At 45.1% G+C, this 14,993-nt stretch overlaps 1 long non-coding RNA gene across 1 annotated transcript; it reads left to right on the top strand.

The window, feature by feature from the left end:
- The first annotated feature begins 4,282 nt into the window (after positions 1–4,282).
- Positions 4,283–7,007, top strand: LOC310681713. Its single transcript, XR_014513540.1, has 2 exons — positions 4,283–4,731; positions 6,719–7,007. It is a non-coding gene; the product is annotated as an uncharacterized lncRNA (long non-coding RNA).
- The last annotated feature ends 7,986 nt before the right edge of the window (positions 7,008–14,993 follow it).

The raw sequence follows: 14,993 nt of genomic DNA, 5'->3' as shown, positions 1-14,993 counted from the left end.
GGACTGAACTGAGGCTGAACAGGCTTGGGAAAAATTCTAGGGGATTCTATCACAGGTTTGGAAGACTCTAGTGGTGTAGCAGAACCAGTGACATAACATGGGTTGCCAGTTCCCAGGGCCACGCAGAGGGAGAGAAACAGACGGAGTACAGCATCCGCATAACAGCATCTGCATCACCCAGGAGATCACAGCTGCAGGGATAAGGGAAAAAAGAATCATTTCATTGTCTGGAGAGGGCATTTCCTCCTTCGCATGGACAAAGTGTTTTCAATGGAGCCCATTGACGGAAGTGCAGCTGTTTAGAGGCAGTACTGGGTGTTGAAATTTTGCGCTCCTAACAATTTTGCCCCCGGGGGAACCACCCCTGTGCTATGCCACTATGCAGAACTCTCCAAACACACTCAGAGGACTCCTGTGCTAACACGGCATAATGATGTCCTTGTGTTGTATATTCTCACACTACCACAAGGCAAAGTGAGGCAGGCACCTCAAGCCGCAGATGCTTTGGAGAGTGGGGGTCGTCAGCATCCAGGTGTCCACAATTTTTTATTTTTCTTACTTGTTCTGACTTGCCCAGCTGCCTTCTCCCTCTGCATCACAGACAGGGGAAGCTCCCTGATCAAGTGAGGAGGCAGAAAGGAAACTAGACCAGCTTAAGCACTCCAGCATCTCTCTTGTGTGCACATGCATTGCTTTGCTCCCATGACTCCTGCTACACTGACCAGTAAGCACGAGAGCTATGAGGGAGCAGGAGGCAAGCAGCAACAAGGTATTGGAGGAAAGGGCTTTGTCTGCTACACATGACTTGCCCAGCAGTCCCTAAGCTACCCTGCTGTACTCTGATACATCGCATTGCCATTAGGAGGCCATAAGTTCTGGTCCTTCTCTGGTCCTGCTCTGGTCTTTCTCTGGTTGTTCTTCCAGACCAGATTCCAGTGGGCATAATACCACAGCACCCATAAACCCCATTTAAAAGTCAATGGAAAGTACCTGCTTGAGGGAGGGTCCCTAATACTAGCCAAGTGTTTAAGATTAGGAGTGATGTTCGCAGGGATGGCTGGTGCCCATTGGAACTTGTAGGGTGGGAGAATAATGGCAGGCAGAGACAACAAAGTCTAGTTTTTTGTTCCCATCCTTTCTCTCTGCTCCGTTCTACAAGGAACACACCGACACTAAAAAGGAGGAAGGTGACAGGCAGTGCCACCCCCTGGATTTGTCAGAAGTAAGGTGGGGAGGAGGGAGGAGACAGACAAGAGATTGGTGGGGCAGAGACCCATTTGCCCTACTCAAAGTTCTTTGCTTCCCCCACCTGCACCAAGAAAAAACTCCCAATAATAAATTTATTTATTTATTTATTTTTGTATCCCTCCCCAGCGAAAGCCAGTCTCAGAGCATGTAACAACAAGTAAAAATAGCACAGCATACATAAAATCACACAGTCAATTAATTAAAATACATTCTAAAATCAATTCAGAATCAAATTAATGACAACCATTGGGCTAGAGTTCTATGAGGATTACAGAAGGAGAGGGGGGGTCAGACTGTGCCTTGGCCAAAGGCCTGGTGGAACAGCTCCGTCTTGCAGGCCCTGTGGAAAGATGTCAAGTCCCGCAGGGCCCTAGTCTCTTGTGACAGAGCGTTCCACCAGATCGGGGCCATAGCCGAAAAAGCCCTGGCTCTGGTCGAGGCCAGCCTAACCTCCCTATGGCCCGGGACCTCCAAGATGTTATTATTTGAAAACTGTAAGGTCCTCCGTGGGACATACCATAACCCTACCACTAGTTCCATGTTGGGTGATTGTCTACACCATAAAATTGCCAAGTGGTCTGCCTTGTGTTATGTTCAGTTACCGCTATACTCAGAATTGTGTCCTTCTGACTTGCAAAATGGTTTCCCCCAGGTACTTTTGGGGAATATATTGTTGCTTCCCCCTCTAGTATATTCCCTCCTCTTCTCCTACTTTAATATGTTACGCTATATATATATCCCATTCTTGGGCAAAACATTATGTGTTCTTTTTATACATAATCATATTCTATTATATGGTGCAACAGATCATATGCAAATTTCACGGTGGCGTTTTATGCGATGGGCCCTGACCTATCTTTTAAATTATCTATATTCATATTGCTAAGGTCTTAAAGAGGAGACCTTTCGGTTGGTTGGAAGCTGGCCCTAAATGTATTACTGTGCTAGAGAAAAATAGTCATCAGCCTATACAAATAGACACTTCGGGAGGGGGGAGGCAGGCCATTTGCCAGGATATATTGCTTAAAAATATATGGCAGGATGATTTAAGGGAGCAATCCTCTGCACAAAAAGCTGGTATAAAGCAAGCCAAATTAAATTAATCTAGTGTAAAGTTACACCAGCTCCAAACCCTGCGCAACAGCTGTGCTGAACCTGCTTAGGATCCAGCCTAAGGCCCCCTTCTCTGTTCTCCAACCCCCCCCTCCCCTGGCTTCATGCCCCCTTTTTGGAACTTAAGCTGGCCTCAGTTCAGTAAGTTGCAACTCAGGTGGCTGAAATATGGCTGATCTGGGGTTGGGGACCTAAGTCCCATGGACTGCAAGAAGATCAAACCTATCCATTCTGAAGGAAATCAGCCCTGAGTGCTCACTGGAAGGACAGATCCTGAAGCTGAGGTTCCAATACTTTGGCCACCTCATGAGAAGAGAAGACTCCCTGGAAAAGACCCTGATGTTGGGAAAGATGGAGGGCACAAGGAGAAGGGGACGGCAGAGGACGAGATGGTTGGACAGTGTTCTCGAAGCTACCAGCATGAGTTTGACTAAACTGCGGGAGGCAGTGGAAGACAGGAGTGCCTGGCGTGCTCTGGTCCATGGGGTCATGAAGAGTCAGACACGACTAAACGACTAAACAACAACAACAAAGAGCCAAGAATCAGTTGGCTAAGCCTGAGATCCACTGCATCCTAAGCTGTAGTTCCTGACAGATCTTACCATAGGATTGCCCCCTTTATATTTCTCTATAAATAATGATTCCTCACTACCAATCAAACTCACTGAAATAACATGTTGTGGCAGAGGGTCTGATAGTACGCGGAAGCTCAGGAAATTTTGAGAAAGATCTTGAAAGTTATCTCCCCCCCCCTCTAATTTCTTTATTTGGTTTTACATATTAAAATTCACAATCATACCACAACCCATTCCAACAGTACAAGATCCCCACGAATCTCTGGACTTCCCACCTCCCTCTCCATGGGTCCCATTGTCAAACCCTTTCAGCCGCATCCTTTATAGTAGTCCAAATCTTCATTGTATCCATAGTTCTCGTTGCATTACAAGTGTTATTGCAATCCTGCTAATCATTTCAAGTGTTTCAGCGTTCTCCAAGGTAAATTATAAATTTCCCTCATTTCTTATTAAAGTTTTGGAATGTGAGTGGTTTATAAAAGGCAGAGGGTGAATCATTTAGAGGACTGCCTTAAGATTTATTTATTTTTCCTGGAAGATACAGAAACACAAACTGTGCACAAGAGGTTTTTCCTCTTCTTCTTTTAACCCTGAGGACTTTGAAGAAGAGAAAAAACAAAGCTGCCAGGATCTGAGGCCCACAATTACCTTTGTGTCTTTTTTATCCTGAAACAAAAGACAGGCATTCTAGATTACAACTCCGGGAAAAAGAAACCGGGAAATAATAATAATGTTTATTACTAACATGTTACAAGCCAGCCCTGCAGTTAAAGTATGTTAAAGAAATACCTCATCAAAGACCAGACTTTCCTGGGGTAATAATTCGGAACTGTTATGAAGGAGAAGTTTCAAAGCTCAGAAGTGGCAATATGTGTATGCCAAGCAGATGAACAAGCAACGCAGATCAAGTCCCTGGAGAAAAGAGCACAGCAGATTACAGTGGGCGCCACAGCGGAAGAAAGCATACAATAGCTAGCTAACGGGAAAGCAAAACAGAAGAAGCAGTGGACAGTGCCAGAAATGTGGCACATCGCATGAGAAGACAAGGTGATATACTTCTGGATAGCCTCCAACATTTCACAAATAGATAGAGTGACACTCCCATATAGGCACTGGCACATGAATGCGCCCAGGTAGCCAATCATGAGACTGTGTGGATCGGGGGCATAAGCAATGCACACAGGACCATAGCTCAATGGTACATGCTTTGCACTGTGGGGGGGGGGAGGTTCAATTCTCAGCATTGGGAAAGGGCCCTGTCTAAACCTCTGGAGAACCACTGTCATCAGGGTAGACAACACCAAACTATTATTTTTTATATATATAATTTTTATTAGTTTTTTAACATACCATTTTCAACAGTAATTAAACATATTTTTACATCTTATTCAATTTTTTTTTACTTCCATCAGTCCCGTCTGAAAATTTTCCAATCTAATCTCTGAGTATACATTTCTTATTTTCCCTGTTGCATTTAAAACTCATAACCAATATCTCTGTTCTTTATCTGCTTTGTATCACTTCATATATTCCTCCTTACAAAACTTCTTGTAGTCCTACTAACGTAATTTGTTGGTTACAATTGCTCTTCAAATAGTTCATATACTTCTTCCAATCTTCTGTAAATCTCTGGTACCACAGGCTTCGAATCCTTCCTGTCATTTGGTCCAATTCTGCATAGTCCATTATTTTCGTCTCCCATTCTTCTTTCATCTGAATTTCTTCTGAATTTCAGACAACAGCAAACTAAACGGATAAAGGGTCCGACTCAGTACAAGGCAACTAGCTGTGAAAAGTATGGAATCCTGAATAGCCTCTACCAGTCAGCGTTAATAATAATAATAATAATAATAATAATAATAATAATAATAATTTATTACTTATACCCCGCCCATCTGGCCAGGCCTCCCTAGCCACTCTGGGCAGCTCCCAATAGCATATTAAAAACATGATAAAACATCAAACATTAACTTCCCTAAACAGGGCTGCCTTCAGATGTCTTCTAAAAGTCAGATAGTTGTTTATTTCCTTGACATCTGATGGGAGAGCATTCCACAGGATGGGTGCCACTTCCGAGAAGGCTCTCCGCCTGGTTCCCTGTAACCTCACTTCTTGCAGTGACGGAATCACTAGAAGGCCCTCAGAACTGGACCTCAGTGTCTGGGAGAATGATGGGGTGGAGACGTTCCTTCAGGTATACTGGGCCGAGGCCACTTAGGGCTTTAAAGGCAGCACCAACACTTTGAATTGTGCTTGGAACCGTACTGGAGCCAATGGAGGTCTTTCAGGACTGGTGTTATATAGTCTCCGCAGCCACTCCCAGTCAGCAGTCTGGTTGCCACATTCTGGATTAGTTGTAGTTTCCCGGTCGCCTTCAAAGGTAGCCCCACGTAGAGTGCATTGCAGTAGTCCAAGCGGGAGATAACTAGAGCATGAGGAGGAGGAGGAGGCGGAGTTTGGATTTGATATCCCACTTTATCACTACCCGAAGTAGTCTCAAAGCGGCTAACATTCTCTTTTCCCTTCCTCCCCCACAACAAACACTCTGTGAGGTGAGTGGGGCTGAGAGACTTCAGAGAAGTGTGACTAGCCCATGAACCACTCTTGCGAGACAGTCCCTGAGCAGGTAGGGTCACAGCCTGCATACCAGATGGAGCTGGTAGACAGCCATCCTGGACACAGAATTAACCTGTGACTCCATGGACATCTGTGAGTTCAAAATGACTCCCAGGCTGTGCACCTGGTCCTTCAGTGGCACAGTTGCCCCATTCAGGACCAGGGAGTCCTCCACCCCTGCCCACCCCCTATCCCCCCCAAACAGTACTTTTGTCTTGTCAGGATTCAACCTCAATTTTTACATGCGTCAGCAAAGAGAAAGCCCATGAATGTGCTGCTGCTGTAGTCACTGCTGTAGGTGTCAGGGACTGGTTGTACAAAGAGGAATGGTACGAGGCACCAGCCAGGGAATCACCAAGCAAAACCCCAGAGGAGGAAAGCTCAGGGCCAGGGGATTGGTGGTGAGACACCAAGGAGAGGTCAGAGGGAGAAGATTGGGAGAAGGTGCAGAATGCAAAAGGAGCAGCAGGGTTTAGTGAGCAGGAAGAGCCTGTGATAGGGAGCAGTTCAGACTCCAAGGCTAAAGCAGATGGGGGTGGTGGTCAAGAGACTGCTGAAGAATCCAGGGAGTCTCCCTCTCCTGCGGTGACAAGCTCCCCTCCCCCTTGGTCTCCAAGAACTCACAGAGTAATGAGAAGAACATAGCAGAGGCCAGAGGTGTGCAGACGCAGTTAGAGACTGCTTGGGAGACATCCGGAAGAGGAGGAGCCTTAGAAAGGAGTGGAAGGCAAGGGCCTTCAGTCCTGGCAACTGCTCCATAGGGGCAAGAGTCCTACTGAGTAGTGTTGCTGAGACCACTACGCCAAGTAGTATGTTTGCTAACTTCACTGACAATGGAGATCTGCTTCCTTTGTTGCTGACTTGCACCTGACTCTAGCCCTGACAGAAGGTTCTGCTGAATTGTGATAGGAAACCCTTGCATGATTAAGGTCCCTAATTTCACAGAAACATACACCTGTGTAGCAGAGATTCCCGCTATTCTGCACTTAATGGGAAGACATCCGGGGTAGGTGGAGGTGATGTGTGGCAGCACATCATAGCAGGCATAGTTCCACTCCTGGTAGGTTTGGGAAATGTCTCCTGTCTGGAACCCTATGAAGCTGCCAAAAATCCAACTCGGCATAAGGCAGTTTCCTGTGTGCCTAACTTGTCCCACTCTGCTGTAGGATTGGTGCCTGTGGTCCTGAACTTTGTACTCCTGCAAATCAACTCAGTCACATTTGTTGCTGTCCAGGGTCCTGACCTTAGGAGGTTGGCTCAGGCAATCTTGCTTTCCACCAGCCCGTCTGGGCTGCTGCCGCCGCCGCATCTCAGCGATGGAGATGGCTATGGATCAGGACAGCAGGCGATTTCTGCAAGAGAATAATCTATTGCTACAGCATGTGGAATGAAGAAAATAAACTGTCAAAAGCCTGTGAATTATTTATCTAATGGATTGAATAATTGAATTATTAAGGCAAGTACTGGTGTAGTGATTATTTAATGGAGAGATGATTTCAGGGTTGAAGCACGGATGCTCTCACGCTCAGACACAAAGAGGAAATGGGAGAGGTGCAGGCAACTTCACGTGGCATGTGATCTAGTTAACACTGAGCCTCTCATACTGGCTCTGATGATACCACTTGAAAGTTCCTCTACGAATTTTCACAGCTTCCTCTTGTCACAAGTGGGTGGTGGCTGGAACAGGACAAATACTGGTTTTCAGCTTCAGAGGTGCTACTTAAGGCCGCTGGCCTCACCAAGCCCAATGGTCAATTCTTGAGTGGATCAATTGAATGACCTTATTGCCAAACTGCTTAAAAATGTTAAGCTCTCTCCTCCAAATCCAGTCCTGCAGCTGGTGCCAAAAACTTGATGAAGCCATGTCTGCCACTAACTTGAGCAACATTGTAATGCGCATATGCCTTATGTACCGTATTTTTCGCTCTATAAGATGCACCCAGCCATAAGACTCACCTAATTTTTAGAGGAGGAAAACAAGAAACAAGAAAGCAACGCAAAGCCTCTTGAGCAAAGAGGCAGGAGCGCTCCGGCTGCACGCCGATCCCTCTTGCTCTTCTGGCTTCAGCGATAGCTGCGCAGCCTGCATTCGCTCCATAAGATGCACACACATTTCCCCTTACTTTTTATGAGGGGAAAGGTGCGTCTTATAGAGCGAAAAATACGGTACCTTGAAATGGTTTGGGGCAAACAATGGCCACTTTTCAGTGCCAGCTAAAAACTTAGGGTGGTATTCAATTAACTTTTATTCAGAGTTGGCCAGTTAATTATCATGACTAAGCTAGGTCCATTAATTTCAATACGTCTGCTCTGAGTAAAGCTTAGTTTAATACCACGCTTACCTCTTTTGCCAGGCCTTTAGAGCTGCAGTGTGTATGCAGTCTCAGACTGAGTGGACAAACTCAGTGTAACTTCAAAATTCAATACAGTGGAGCCTCACAAGACAAAATTAATTCGTTCCGCAAGTTTTTTCGTCTTGTGAATTTTTTGTCTTGCGAAGCACGGTTTCCCATAGGAATGCATTGACGGTTTTAAGAAAAAAGTGCAAGACATTTTCGTCTTGCGAAGCAAGCCCATAGGGAAATTCGTCTTGCGAAGCAACTCAAAAAACAAAAAACTGTTTCGTCTTGCGAGGCATTCGTCTTGCGAGGTACCACTGTACTGCAAATTCTAATAAAAACTGACCTGAAGCAAACTGGCCTTGCATTAAATATCTATATCTGTATTTATAGGATTTCACCTTCCCTGAATGTTGTGATGCAATTCATAGGTCATAAAATGTATGAAAACAAGGTTGTAATGATGAGATGAATGTACATTTTAAGAGAAAATATGTGTGAGTGGGTGTTTAGAGAGAGACCTTTAAAATGTGTACTTAAACTATGTATAATTAAATGCATATTTTTGTGCAGTACTTTTTTAATACAGGCTGGTGTTGAAAAGTGATGAGACTGACTTAAGAGTGAACACATGTAAAAGTGATTAAAACCCAGAAAGACACCAATCTATCCATCCTTTGGTATTAGCTGAGCTTTGTAAGTTTATATGACTCTCATTGCAAAAAGACACAGCTCTATGAGGAAGCAGAAAAGCTCAGCGATTCTAAGATACCTGTTGCTTCCCCGAGACAACCAATGTGAAAATGTGTTTATTATTGTCTGACAGACCATTTTAAAGAGACAAGAAAGGGAGGGAGAAGTGTGATATAGAGTGGCTCCTCGGGAGAGGAAGAGAATTATCACCCTTCTGGTGGAAGAGCAAATGGCTACTTCGCAAGAAGACAGAGGCTAAAAGGGGGCAGTGGAGGGGGATAGGATGTGAAACTGATCATTATACTTTCTTACCCAGAGATTAATAGGCAATCAGTGTTACCTTAACCTGTGTATGCTTTATTCACTCATAAAAAAATGATGATATTGCTCGCCTGTCTTGCCACAATAGCACATTTCCTGATGTGTGTTTCCCAGTTAATAATTGTCTGTCAAGCAGCTGATCGGAGACAAGGCCAGAGAATGCAAGTCATGATTAATTGCTAGTTGTAGGGCAAGTGATGCTGGAGGGGGGGAAGGGAGCACAAAGAAAGGCATGGGCTCTCTGGCATGCAGGCCCCTATGCAACCGCTGTATGCGCAAGGATACAATTTGAGTGACCAGGGCAGCAATGCCAGGTTTTCATCCCCCCTGCCCACTTTGACCAAGTGGCACTCATAAGCGGCCCTCTGAAGAACTATGTACCCAGCTGTGGTAACCAGCAGGGTTCCTGCCATTTTGCAGAGGGTGGGTTGGCTGCGTGCAGTTTTCTGGATAAGTCTTGGGGACTTTATTATTCCCACCTTCCAAAGTTCAAAGCTCGGAGAACTCTGAGGGTAGTACAACATGCTATTTTAATTGCATAGTAGGGAAACATGTTTTTTAAAATACGGTGGTACCTCTGGCTGCGAACAGGATCCGTATCGGAGGCCCGTTCGCAACATGAAAAGAGCGCAACCTGTAGCGGCATGTCTGCACATGCGCGTGATGTCATTTTGCGATTCTGTGCATGCGCGAGCAGCGAAACCCGGAAGTAACTCTTTCCGGTACTTCTGGGTCACCATGGGATGTAACCTGAAAGAACGCAACATGAAGCAAACGTAACAAGAGGTATGACTGTAATAATAATAATAATAATAATAATAATAAACAGTAGGCTTGGAGCGTAGTTTTCATTGGGACCAGAGAGTGCAGGGAGGGGGGGCTTTACTCCTTCACTCCCAGGGGTGCCGACCTGGGCCCCTGATTGTGGGTGCCCAATAGCACCTGTGAAATAATGTGACGTCATGACATCATGCTATGGCGGCAGCAGTGCAGCGCTGCTTCCGGGGCCTCATGGGGCCTCGCAGGTCACGTCGGAGGCCTCGTGAGACCTCTGACACAACTTCCGGTTTCTACTGGAAGTCGTGTTTGGAGGCCTGTAGGGCCTCCAACGTCGCTTCTGAGGCCTCGTGGGGCCTTGGAGGCCACGTCCGGGGCCTCTCAAGACCTTCGAGGCAACATCCAGTTTCTACCGGAAATCACTTCCGAGGCTTTGCAGGGCCGCTGATGTCGCCTCGGACCTTCAACATAACTTCTGGTAGAAACTGGAAGTCGCGTCAGAGCCCTGTGGTGTGAGTGCACCCAGAGCCTCCTAGGGTTGGCACCAGTGTTCACGCCCCCATCTGCAATCCGAGCATCCCTGCTCCCCAAGCTGTAATTGGACTTTGAGAAAAAAGCTACAATTGCTAAAGGAGATGCTTTAATGCATGGAAAGCATGGATGATTTCATCAGGATTGTGTCTGGGGAGGGAAAGGTTTGAAAGTCCCCTCCTCATGCACTGAGGAAATTTCTGATATTTCCTTTTTTTGAATCCCCACCAGAAAAGAAGACAGTTTTGTAGAATTTTCTTCAAATACCCTCCAGTAATTTGTCTCTCTGTGTGTATCTGCCACCATTTCACACACATATAATGCCCTGTAATGATACTAGGTCTGAGGAGCCATGAAAGATACAAAGATGGTGGCCAGGCTGCCAACACTTGGCAAAAATAAATAAAATCTTATTTACGAAAGAAGGTGTATTACGGACACTGAAAATGGAGCACTTCACCCCTGAGAAATTTCGGAGAACGTTTCCTCCCACTGGATGAATCCAATGAAAAATACACCCCACTCCAATTTCTCTGCCCACCAATACAGTGATGCATTTGCACACAGCTCTAACATAAAAAGGATGGAAACACATTGACTTCAGTCGTGCCGATTTAAATCACCTGGGGGGCTGGCAGCAAATACCTTCCAAGAACCGACTAGTAAAAAGAGCCATTGCTTTAATTCCTCTAATTGTTCTGCCGAGTTAATTTGTACGCAGGGAATGTGTGCAAATATTCCAGAGCTGCGCCAAAACAGCGCTATTGCAGATGTCCCGTGCTTGATCTCCCATCGGTAAAATACACTTTGCTTTGGATTATCTAGTCCTCTCTTATTTCTGTTTATTAAGGATAATGGGAATATATTCAAGTAAATTAATTTGCAAACATATACAGACGCCACTGGGGGGGTGATTTTTTTTCTTTCCTCTTGGCAGGCGCAGCATAGCTCTTGTTGATACTGAGGCTATTGGCATATGCTTGTGTCCTGGGATTGCTTGCCAGAAATCTTCCTATGATGTTGTTGAGGATATACATGTGACAGATTTTGAAGTTTGGATGGCAGATGGAACATTTCTGCTGGCCAGTTTGCAGCTTAAGCTAGCTTGAGCATCGACAGACAGGCAGGATGTAAGTGGAACGAATACCCAATAGTATGCAATACATCCTTTTAATATAGGACCGCTGGCAGGGAGCGTGTGCTCCGCCAGGATGGTTTCTCGATATAGTTCTTTATATATGTGGGAAGAGTCTATCCATGAAATGTTTATATCGCAGCCACTAGTGGCATAACTGCCCCTATTTCCCCATTCTGGCTCTCCAATTGTTTCTCTTTCAGGTCTCTTTCTTTCCCCATCCCAGATATATTGGGAAGCAAACACCATACTCAGCCAAGGTGGGCTTTGTGGGCTATGCTTGGTATAAACAGTTTCCAGATGCTATGCTACCTTGGCCAAAGAAGTCTACGATCCACCAGCTCCTTTTGCTAGACTACTTTTATTTAAACCAGTTTGCTTTGGAGCTCTTCTTGTTCCCTGGCACTCCAGCAGACCCTGCTGCCTCCTTGCCCCACCAGCCAGTGTGGTGTAGTGGTTAAGAGCGGTAGTCTCGTAATCTGGGGAACCGGGTTCGCGTCTCCGCTCCTCCACATGCAGCTGCTGGGTGACCTTGGGCCAGTCACACTTCCTTGAAGTCTCTCAGCCCCACTCACCTCACAGAGTGTTTGTTGTGGGGGGAGGAAGGGAAAGGAGAATGTTAGCCGCTTTGAGACTCCTTAAAGGGAGTGAAAGGCGGGATATCAAATCCAAACTCTTCTTCTTCTTCTTCTTCCTTACCACCCTCCCAAAAATAAAGCATAGAATCATAGCATTGCAGAGTTGGAAGAGACCCTGAGGATCATCTCATCCAACCGCCCACAATGGATAAATATGCAGTTGTTCTATATGGGGACCAAACCTGGAACCTTGGCATTATCAGCACCACGCTCTAACCAATTGAGCTATCCAGGCAAGAACACAATATGTTTGGTGTATATATCAGGGTGGGGTATTTGTGTGGCCGCCTGGACGTTGTGAGACTGCATCTCCCATCAGCGCCAATGAACATGGTCAAGGGTCAGGATGATGGGAGTTGTGGTCCAGTTAAAATATGGAGGTTCTCCATCCCTAGTCTACACCAAGCGGCAGTGGCTCTCCTGGGTGTCAGCCAAAAGTGTCTCCCAGTTCTACCTGTAGATGGCAAGGATTGAACCCGGGACCTTTCCAAAACAGGGCACAGTCCCAGTCCTATCAATGCCTACTAGCCCCATTCCTCCAACATGACCTACTACCCACCCTTAAAGTCTGCCCATGAAGTGTCTACATCTGAATAAGGGAGCCTACGCTTGTACTCCTACACACACACATGTTTTGATGCAATTTGGGACCTCAATCATGCAAGGTCCATAAATAGCAACACCCTAGTGGTCCCGGGCCCTAAGGAAGTTAGATTAGCTTCAACCAGAGCCAGGGCCTTTTCAACACTGGCTCTGGCCTGGTGGAACGCTCTGCCTCATGAGACCACGGCCCTGTAGGATCTGATTTCTTTCCGCGGGGCCTGTAAGGCAGAGTTGTTCCGCCTGGCCTTTGGCTTGGAGCTAATTTGATTCCCTCCCCCTCTTTCTTTTTCCTTTTTCCTCCTGTGATGAGGCTGCATTTTAATATTTTAATGTTTCAATATTTTAAGGTTGTATTTTAATCTTGTTTTTATGTTGTATTCATTCAACTTGTTTTTATTATTGCTTGTTAGCCACCCTGAGCCCGGCCTTTGCTGGGGAGGGCGGGGTATAAATAAAAATTATTGTTATTATTAAGGTTTCCTACCCCATGGAGCCTACAGCAGTTACTACAAGCAGTGACTGCAAGCAGCTGAACCTGTGTAGGCTTCCCCTCTTCAAAGATCCATGCTAGCTCAATTAGTATTTACACTGACAGACAGAGGCTCTCCAGGATTTCAGACAGGGATCTTTCACATCTGGCTGCATTAGACTGAGCCACAACTTTGCTGCATCTAGTTCTGTGTTGTCTACAATGGTGATCAGCAGCTCTTTGCAGCATTAGACCAATCTGGAGATCCTGGAGCTGGAGACTGGGACTTCCTCTACTGAGCTAGCTGCTCCGACACCCGGAGCAGCGCACATGCTGTCCACCCGGGGGCGGGCGAATGTCCCAGGGGGGTGGGGCAGCAATCTCACCCCCCCTCAGGGATGACACCTGGGGCAGGCCACACCCACCACACCCCCTTCCTCCGCCAGTGCCACTAAGCTACAACCCAGTTCCAGCTTCAACCCAAGTTCTTGGCAATTTCAGTCAAAGTTCCCTCATTTAACTGGTTTGTGAGCTGAGCTGCCTGCATCTCAAAAGGTTCAATGTCTCCTGCTGATCAATTGATTAAAACACAAGGAAGATAGAGCCTCATCTCCAGATGCAATGATTCATGATAAATCTGCCACCTCCTTTAACGCTGAAAAGAATCAAGGAAGCCTAAAAATTAAGGCAGACAGCCAACTAATGAATTTTTTAGAGGATTAACTGTCTCGCTTTTCCTCTGCCGATTGATTAACGTACTGATTAAAATAAATATTATAGTATCCCCATACAAGTTATATCTTTAAAATATTTAATAAAATAACAGCTTCTTTCATTTAAATAGCACAGGCAAATCATTCTTTGTTGGAATTGCCATCTTAAATTCATCGGCTGGATCAAAAGACCGCTTGCCACTGTGCCATCAGCGCAGATAAACTTTCATTAGAGAATGTTCAGATTTCATAATTCCCATTTTGATCTGTAATTATTGAATTGATTTATCACATTGATTATGAAACGAATGTAGTGATCCTGAGAGAAATTGCAAAAACAAATTACCCGAGAAGAACATGTTTACAAACAGGGAGAAACTAGCACATCTAATTGCAATATATATCTATATGACACACTCCATTGTCTCTCGAGACAGACGGATGACAGCAGGAGAACATAAAGCATCTAGAAGACGCAAGAACTACCCACTCTGGAAGAATGGCAGATGAAGATGATGGACTACATGGAATTAGATGAAATGACTGGCAGAATCCGAGACCAGGAAGAAGAGCTGGTGGAAGAAGATTGGAAGAAATTTAAAGATTATCGACAGAAACACTGCAAAATTAATGAATGATAGAATGGTGTTGGATTGAGGCTATGGGGTTTTTAGCAATAATGTTATGAGACAATATGTAAAAATGGAATGTTAACAGATGGGAAATTAAAGTTAAAATATATTAAGATCAAAATTAAGATAAAGGTAAAGAGGGAAAGGATTTGCTGAACAAACAACTGAATCGGAATACAAAGAGGGGAGGTGTGGGGAAGTCCGAGAAACAAGCAAATGTAAGATATGCTCTGAAAGATGGAATTGTTTTTAATTGGTTTTTTTTTTTGTTTTTTTTCCCTTTGTTTTTTCTGTCATTTTGTGAAAATCTTAATAAAATATCTTTAAAAAAAAAGGAAAACATAAAGCATCTAGACCACCAAACTTGGCATTTCAGCTATGGTACTTTCAAAAGTCTTAAGCCATTGTTAAGTTAAATCAAAAACCAGTTTCTGGTATGTGGCAGCACAGAATCTGAAACCTGCCCGGGGTATAAAAAAGATTGGCTATGGACCTCCACACACACACACACACACACACACATTTTCTACAAAATCAACTTAGATTTTGCATTCTAGTATTATACTTCTAAGGCTTGTTTCTCCACTGAT

This window comes from Podarcis tiliguerta (assembly GCF_965153285.1).
Source record: "Podarcis tiliguerta genome assembly, chromosome: 7".
Taxonomy (NCBI): Eukaryota; Metazoa; Chordata; class Lepidosauria; order Squamata; family Lacertidae; genus Podarcis; species Podarcis tiliguerta.
Note: the sequence above shows the minus strand (reverse complement) of the source record. Positions and strands in the feature narration are given on the sequence as shown.